At 41.3% G+C, this 9,679-nt stretch overlaps 1 protein-coding gene across 7 annotated transcripts in view; it reads left to right on the forward strand.

Moving 5' to 3' along the window:
* Lrp4 (LDL receptor related protein 4) overlaps positions 1–9,679 on the forward strand; it is a 497,094-nt gene that overhangs the window by 199,428 nt on the left and 287,987 nt on the right. The window lies entirely within an intron of this gene.

Consider the following 9,679-nt stretch of genomic DNA (forward strand, 5'->3'; position numbering starts at 1 on the left):
TTGTTTCACTCAGAGCCAAAACATCCAGGTTCCTTTCCTCAAACATACTACCTATATCTGCTTTTTTTCTCATCTTGGCTACATCCACACACATTTAGACACCCAAGTTTGGGCCCTCGAGGTGGATGAGCACTCCCCGCATGACTCCTCCTGTTTCCCTTTTTGGAAATTTAAATACAAGAAAGGGGGGAAGGGGTATATTCCAGCCCCCGCTTTCGCTCCCTTAAGTCGTCGGCTACGACACGCGGGGAATACGTGGTAAGTATTCTTTCTCCCCATCCTCATATATATATATGAGGATGGGGAGAATGCGGGAAATGGCGAATAGTTTGAAAGAAAAAAGAAAAGTATGAATTATGTACATGTGTATATATGTATATGTCTGTGTGTGTATATATGTGTGTACATTGAGATGTATAGGTATGTATATTGTGCATGTGTGGACATGTATGTATATACATGTGTATGTGGGCGGGTCGGGCCATTCTCTCATCTGTTTCCTTGCACTACCTCGCTAACGCGGGAGACAGCGACAAAGCAAAATAAATAAATAAATAAAAGAGAAAGAATACTTCCCACGTATTCCCTGCGTGTCGTAGAAGGCGACTAAAAGGGAAGGGAGCGGGGGGCTGGAAATCCTCCCCTCTCGTTTTTTTTTTTTTTTTTTTTTTTTTTTTTTTTCCAAAAGAAGGAACAGAGAAGAGGTCCAGGTGAGGATATTCCCTCAGAGGCCCAGTCCTCTGTTCTTAACGCTTCCTCGCTATCGCGGGAAATGGCGAATAGTATGAAAAAAAAAATATATATATATATATATATATATGTATATATTTTAATTTTCCAAAAGAAGGAACAGAGAATTGGGCCAGGTGAGGGTATTCCCTCAAGGGCCCAGTCCTCTGTTCTTAACGCTACCTCGCTAATGCGGGAAATGGCGAATGGTTTGAAAAAAAAAATATATATATATATATATATATATATATATCTGGGAGTGGATCTGGCAGCGGATGGAACCATGGAAGCGGAAGTGGATCATAGGGTGGGGGAGGGGGCGAAAATTCTGGGGGCCTTGAAGAATGTGTGGAAGTCGAGAACATTATCTCGGAAAGCAAAAATGGGTATGTTTGAAGGAATAGTGGTTCCAACAATGTTGTATGGTTGCGAGGCGTGGGCTATGGATAGAGTTGTGCGCAGGAGGATGGATATGCTGGAAATGAGATGTTTGAGGACAATGTGTGGTGTGAGGTGGTTTGATCGAGTGAGTAACGTAAGGGTAAGAGAGATGTGTGGAAATAAAAAGAGCGTGGTTGAGAGAGCAGAAGAGGGTGTTTTGAAGTGGTTTGGGCACATGGAGAGGATGAGTGAGGAAAGATTGACCAAGAGGATATATGTGTCGGAGGTGGAGGGAACAAGGAGAAGAGGGAGACCAAATTGGAGGTGGAAAGTTGGAGTGAAAAAGATTTTGTGTGATCGGGGCCTGAACATGCAGGAGGGTTAAAGGAGGGCAAGGAATAGAGTGAATTGGAGCGATGTGGTATACCGGGGCTGACGTGCTGTCAGTGGATTGAATCAAGGCATGTGAAGCGTCTGGGGTAAACCATGGAAAGCTGTGTAGGTATGTATATTTGCGTGTGTGGACGTATGTATATACATGTGTATGGGGGGGGGGGGGTTGGGCCATTTCTTTCGTCTGTTTCCTTGCGCTACCTCGCAAACGCGGGAGACAGCGACAAAGTATGAAAAAAAAAAAAATATATATATATATATATGTGTGGTAAACAGATAAGAGGTAGTCAAAGCTATGCGGAAGATGAAAGCCGGCAAGGCAGCGGGTTTGGATAGTATTGCAATGGAATCTATTTGAAAAAGGGGTGATTGTATTGTTGAGTGGTTGGTAAGGTTATTTAATGCATGTATGACTCATGGTGAGGTGCCTGAGGATTGGCGGAATGCTTGCATAGTGCCATGGTACAAAGGCAAGAGGGATAATAGAGGGATAAGTTAGTTGAGTATTCCTGGGAAATTATATGGAAGGGTATTGATTGAGAGGGTGAAGGCATGTACAGAGCATCAGATTGGGGAAGAGCAGTGTAGTTTCAGAAGTGGTAGAGGATGTGTGGATCAGGTGTTTGCTTTGAAGAATGTATGTGAGAAATACTTAGAAAAGCAAATGGATTTGTATGTAGCATTTATGAATCTGGAGAATGCATATGATAGAGTTGATAGAGATGCTCTGTGGAAGGTATTAAGAATATATGGTGTGGGAGGCAAGTTGTTAGAGGCAGTGAAATGTTTTTATCGAGGATGTAAGGCATGTGTACGTGTAGGAAGAGAGGAAAGTGATTAGTTCTCAGTGAATGTTGGTTTGCGGCCGGGGTGCGTGATGTCTTCATGGTTGTTTAATTTGTTTATGGATGGGGTTGTTAGGGAAGTGAATGCAAGAGTTTTGGAAAGAGGGGCAAGTATGTAGTCTGTTGTGGATGAGAGAGCTTGGAAAGTGAGTCAGTTGTTGTTCGCTGATGATACAGCTCTTGTGGCTGATTCATGTGAGAAACTGCAGAAGCCGGTGACTGAGTTTGGTAAAGTGTGTGAAAGTCGAAAGCTGAGAGTAAAAGTGAATAAGAGCAATGTTATTAGGTACAGTAGGGTTGAGGGACAAGTCAATTGGGAGGTAAGTTTGAATGGAGAAGAACTGGAGGAAGTGAAGTGTTTTAGATATCTGGGAGTGGATTTGGCAGCGGATGGAACCATGGAAGGAGGAGTGAATCATAGGGTGGGTGAGGGGGCGAAAGTTCTGAGGCATTGAAAGATGTGTGGAAGTCGAGAACGTTATCTTGGAAAGCAAAATTGGGTATGTCTGAAGGAATAGTGGTTCCAACAATGTTATATGGTTGCGAGGCGTGGGCTATAGATAGAGTTGTGCGGAGGAGAGTGGATGTGCTGGAAATGAGATGTTTGAGGACAATATGTGGTGTGACGTGATTTGATAGAGTAAGTAATGAAAGGGTAAGAGAGATGTGTGGTAATGAAAAGAGTGTGGTTGAGAGAGCAGAAGAGGGAGTTTGAAATGGTTTGGTCACATGGAGAGAATGAGTGAGGAAAGATTGACAAAGAGGATATATGTGTGAGAGGTGGAGGGAGCGAGGAGAAGTGGGAGACCAAATTGGAGGTGGAAAGATGGAGTGAAAAATATTTTGAGTGATCGGGGCCTGAACATGCAGGAGGGTGAAAGGAGGGCAAGGAATAGAGTGAACTGGAACGATGTGGTATACCGGGGTCGACTTGCTGTCAATGGATTGAACCAGGGCATATGAAGCGTCGGGTAAACCATGGAAAGTTTTGTGGGGCCTGGATGTGGAAAGGGAGCTGAGGTTTCGGTGCATTATACATGACAGCTAGAGACTGATTGTGAACGAATGTGGCCTTTGTTCTCTTTTCCTAGCGCTACCTCGCGCACATGCGGAGGTAGGGGGTTGTCATTTCATGTGTGGCGGGGTGGCGATGGGAATGAATAAGGGCAGATAGTATGAATTATGTACATGAGTATATATGTTTATGTCTGTGTGTGTATATATATGTATACGTCGCGATGTATAGGTATGTATATGTGCGTGTGTGGACGTGTATGTACATACATGTGTGTTTGGGTGGGTTGGGCCATTCTTTTGTCTGTTTCCTTGCGCTACCTCGCTGACGCAGGAGACAGCGACAGTGTATATATATATATATATATATATATATATATATATATATATATATATATATATATATATATATTATTCATTACCCTTAACCGCCGTCTGCAGCGTTTGCGAGGTAGCGCAAGGAAACAGACGGAGAATTGCCCAACCCATCCACATACACATGTATAAATATAAACACCCACACACGCACATATACATACCTATGCATTTCAATGTATATTTTCATCTATTATTCTTTGTCGCTGTCTCCCGCGTTAGCGAGGTAGCGCAAGGAAACACCAACATACCCATGTTATGCAAACACGTCCACACACGCACATATACATACCTATACATTTTATCGTATACATAAATATATACATAAATATATGCACACATGTACATAATTCATACTGTCTGCCCTTATTCATTTCCGTCGCCACCCCGCCACACATGAAATAGCATCTCCCCCTTCCCCCCGGTGGGTAGCGCTAGGAAAAGACAAAAAATGGCCACATTCGTTCACACTCAGTCTTGCTGTCATGTATAATGCACCGAAACCACAGCTCCCTTTCCACATCCAGGCCCCACAAAACTTTCCATGGTTTACCCCAGACGCTTCACATGCCCTGGTTCAATCCATTGACAACACGTCGACCCCGGTATACCACATAATTCCAATTCATTCTATTCCTTGAACCTCCTTTCACCCTCCTGTATGTTCAGGCCCCGATCGCTCAAAATCTTTTTCACTCCATCCTTCCACCTCCAATTTGGTTTACCGCTTCTCCTCGTTCCCTCTACCTCTGACACTTATATCCTCTTTGTCAATCTTTCCTCACTCATTCTCTCCATGTGAACAAAACATTTCAACACACCCTCTTCTGCTCTCTCAACCACACTCTTTTTATTACCACACATCTCTCTTGCCCTTTCATTACTTCCTCGATAAAACCACCTCAAACCACATATTGTCCTCAAACATTTTATTTCCAACATATCCACCCTCCTCCGCACAACCCTATCTATAGCCCATGCCTCACAGCCATACAGCATTGCTGGAACCACAGTTCCTTCAAAGATACACATTTTTGCTCTCCGAGATAACGTTATCGCCTTCCACACATTCTTCAAGGCTCCCAGAACCTTTGCCCCCCCTCTCCACCCTATGAATCACTTCCGCTTCCAAGGTTCCATCCGCTGCTAAATCCACTCCCAGATATCTAAAACACTTCACTTCCTCCAGTTTTTCTCCATTCAAACTTACCTCCCAATTGACTTGCCCCTGAACCCTACTGAACCTAATAATCTTGCTCTTATTCACATTTACTCTCTGCTTTCTTCTTTCACACACGTTACCAAACTCAGTCACCAACTTCTGCGGTTTCTCACCCGAATCGGCCACCAGCGCTGTATCATCCGCGAACAACAACTGACTCGCTTCCCAAGCCCTGTCATCCACAACAGTCTGCATACTTGCCCCTCTTTCCAAAGCTCTTGCATTTACCTCCCTAACAACCCCATCCATAACAAATTAAACAACCATGGAGACATCACGCACCCACTCTGCAAACCGACATGCACTGGGATCTAGTCACTTTCATTTCTTCCTACTCGAACACATGCCTTACACTCTTGGTAAAAACATTTCACTGCTTCTAGCAACTTACCTCCCACACCATATGCTCTTAATACCTTCCACAAAGCATCTCTATGAACCCCATCATATGCCTTCTCCAGATCCATAAATGCTACATAGAAATCCATCTGTTTTTCTTAGTATTTCTGGCATACATTTCTACCACTTCTGACACCACACTGCTCTTTCCAGTCTGATGCTCTGTACATGCCTTTACCCTCTCAATCAATACCGTCCCATATAATTTCCCAGGAATACTCGGCAAAAATTTACCTCTGTAATTTGAACATTTTTTTTTATCTTATTGCCTTTGTACAATGGTACTATACATGCATTCCGCCAATCCTCAGACACTTCATCATGAACCATACATACATTGAAAATTCTTACCAACCAATCAACAACACAGTCACCCCCTTTTTTTTTCTTTTATAAATTTCACTGTAGTTCCATTCAAGCCCGCCGCCTTGCCGGCTTTCATTTATATATATGGATGGGGTTGTTAGGGAGGTGAATGCAAGAGTTTTGGAAAGAGGGGCAAGTATGAAGTCTGTTGGGGATGAGAGAGCTTGGGAAGTGCGTCAGTTGTTGTTCGCTGATGATACAGCGCTGGTGGCTGATTCATGTGAGAAACTGCAGAAGCTGGTGACTGAGTTTGGTAAAGTGTGTGAAAGAAGAAAGTTAAGAGTAAATGTGAATAAGAGCAAGGTTATTAGGTACAGTAGGGTTGAGGGTCAAGTCAATTGGGAGGTAAGTTTGAATGGAGAAAAACTGGAGGAAGTGAAGTGTTTTAGATATCTGGGAGTGGATCTGGCAGCGGATGGAACCATGGAAGTGGAAGTGGATCATAGGGTGGGGGAGGGGGCGAAAATTCTGGGAGCCTTGAAGAATGTGTGGAAGTCGAGAACATTACCTCGGAAAGCAAAAATGGGTATGTTTGAAAGAATAGTGGTTCCAACAATGTTGTATGGTTGCAAGGCGTGGGCTATGGATAGAGGTGTGCGCAGGAGGATGGATGTGCTGGAAATGAGATGTTTGAGGACAATGTGTGGTGTGAGGTGGTTTGATCGAGTAAGTAACGTAAGGGTAAGAGAGATGTGTGGAAATAAAAAGAGCGTGGTTGAGAGAGCAGAAGAGGGTGTTTTGAAATGGTTTGGTCACATGGAGAGAATGAGTGAGGAAAGATTGACCAAGAGGATATATGTGTCGGAGGTGGAGGGAACGAGGAGAAGTGGGAGACCAAATTGGAGGTGGAAAGATGGAGTGAAAAAGATTTTGTGTGATCGGGGCCTGAACATGCAGGAGGGTGAAAGGAGGGCAAGGAATAGAGTGAATTGGATCGGTGTGGTATACCGGGGTTGACGTGCTGTCAATGGATTGAATCAGGGCATATGAAGCGTCTGGGGTAAACCATGGAAAGCTGTGTAGGTATGTATATTTGCGTGTGTGGACGTATGTATATACATGTGTATGGGGGTGGGTTGGGCCATTTCTTTCGTCTGTTTCCTTGCGCTACCTCGCAAACGCGGGAGACAGCGGCAAAAAAAAAAAAAGAAAATATATATATATATATATATATATATATATATATATATATATATATATATATATATATATATATATATATAGAAGGGTGCGATTGTAACAAGTAGATGATACACATTCTCGTTATTTATATTTAGCATATACTTGATTTTTAGTTATTTGAAATTCCGACAGCATAATTATATGTGAACTGTATGCATTTTCAAAATGAATAGTCAGTCAAAAATGACATGTGTTAGTCGGCGAAGATCTCGGATTAGTTAATCGATCACACTTCTTTGAAATGATCATGATATGCATAAGATGCCTAAATACTGAATCATTTATTGTTAACCTCATGATAAAGTCCAGTTCACGAGGAGAATTTTCAGTGTTCAGTTCATTGAACTACGATTTCATACATATTATTCAAACAATGAGAAGGAACATTGAGAGCAACTGTACAGGGATTTTGGGATTACAGTTGATTTGTTTAAACACACTATCCATCACATCGTCACCAAGGATGGTTGTTTTATGTACGAGTTATCCTTATCATTCACTATTTTCTGAAAGTTACTCTTCGTTTTCTATGATGATTTAGGGACGAACTTCTCAAAGTATTCCGCTGGTAACTTGATTTGCATATTTTATATTCTTCATCTTCTTATAGCTGAAGATGCCTCATAAGACAAAATATTGTGTATAATGATTTTAGAATTAGTAATGCTATGTATTTTGCAAATGATTTTTTCCTCGTTAGGTTTGTTCAAGCTATGTTTATGTAATGCACAGAGACCTGCGTTTTCAAACTGTTTTCTGTAGCGAAACTGTATTGGTTTCTCATTTTCCACTTGAGATAGCTTGATGAAAAAAAGTGAATTTTTCAAACACGGGAACGAACAGTTCTACTTAATTGAACAGTGATCTTTGTACACCCAACAATTATATTTTCCTCCCCTGGGACTCGACAAAGTATCTGCAAGTTTATAAATATATGACGTTTTTTAGGAACAAGCAAAATGGTTGCTAGGGAATATGGTTAGTGCTGTTGTTCTTGAATGTGTTTGTGACTATATCTTTCTCTTACGCTGGTGGTTGTATTAGCTTAGTAACTGTGCTTAATTATTTTGTATTCACTTTCTAGTCATTATGAAATCATTTTGATTTTGTAGTTCAATATTATTTTTTTTGTAGTTATATCGTTTCTTCTTTCCCTTATGCCATTAGTCATTTTGGAATTGATATGAGAACCACTTTGATAATAGGTAATTTTATTTTCTGTGTGTTTTCCTTTGTCAAATACTATTTGTACATTCTAAACAAATGAACAAAAGATGACTACCACTTGGATGTGAAAGTTGTAGATTTTAATTTATTTGGAAAATTACATATGCATTATACACATATGATTTTTTCACCTAGAGTAACATAGAGTTTATAGGAACATATTTCCAGTGTGGTCCTCAATGGGATGGATAGTTCTGTTATATGTAATATTTTAAGGTTTACTTTTATTCAGTGCAAATTAACTTTGTCGTATCCGTATATTTTTTGTATTTTTAAACATACTGTTTTTGTTCCTTTGTTCTGCCATTTTGTCTCTAATCTGCAAATAACCATCTGCTATGTATTGGCACGTGTCTTCCCACTACTACTTTGTGTTTTACTAAAGTCTTCCCAGTTACATCCACATCGTTTTCACTGGCGTTATCATCCCACCTCATCCTGTCCAGTATTACACGATTATTGAGTTTCTTCAGAGGCGATTTATTGGTAATTTCTCATGAATTTCAGTGTAATCAGTAATCTTCAGGTTTATCTCGAACGTTTCGAGCAAAATAGGTTCGGGCGGATTCTTTTGAGTGCAGCCCACTGTGAAATAGTCCACCTGCAGAGTTGTGGTAGTGGAGCCAGAATGGCATAACTAATAGATTTGGAGAATCCTATGTAGTTGCCCTTAATATGTTCAAAGCTTTTAACAGTGTGGGGCATCAGGGTCTCGTCTCTAAGCTCCCCTCCTTTGGCTTCCCTCCCTCACTTTGCTCATTCATATCTATGTTCCTCTACGGCCGATCTATCTTTGTTGCTATTGATGGATCAGCCTGCACCCCTTTCTCCCATCAGCTGCGGTGGCCCTCAAGGTTCTGTTCTGTTTCCTACACTTTTTCTCAATTTTATCAGCGATTTACTTTCTTCCGCACAAAACCAAACGCACTTATATGGTGCTTGCATTTCTCCACATCCTTCAATTCTGCTACTTCTCTCATTCGATCTGCATCTTGTCTTGACAAAACTTTTCAAAAAAATCAGACTTAGACAATAGGGTAGAAGAAATCTGGTTAAGTTTAGTGCCTCTGAGACACAGTTAATACCCTTGTCTCTATCGAAATTTCTTAACAACATTCCCCCCCTCTTCTTTAACGCTTCTGTAAATCCAATTCTAGATTCATTTAACATATTTAGTGTTTTTGTAATACCAACTTTGTCTTGGAAATTCCAGCTTACGGAAATAGCCAAGTCTTCCCTCAAGAAAGTGGCCGTCCTGTTTAGACGTTGACATTTCTTTTCTTCCCGACATTTGCTCTGATTATAAAGTGAGTTGATCCATCCTTGTATTGAATACTGCTGTCGCTTCTGGGATGGTTATAGCTGTGCATTCTTACTGGACAGAGTCGAATCGAAAGCTGTCAGTCTTATGAACTCTTCCAGTCTAACTTCAAATGTTGATCCACTTGCCCAACGCCTCAATGTTGGTTCACTTTCCCTCTTCCTTAGGTATTACTTTGCCTTTTGTTACCGAGAACTGGCTTCTTGTTTACCCCCACCACTAGCT

Source organism: Panulirus ornatus, chromosome 10 (genome assembly GCF_036320965.1).
Source record: "Panulirus ornatus isolate Po-2019 chromosome 10, ASM3632096v1, whole genome shotgun sequence".
In the NCBI taxonomy this organism is placed as follows: Eukaryota; Metazoa; Arthropoda; class Malacostraca; order Decapoda; family Palinuridae; genus Panulirus; species Panulirus ornatus.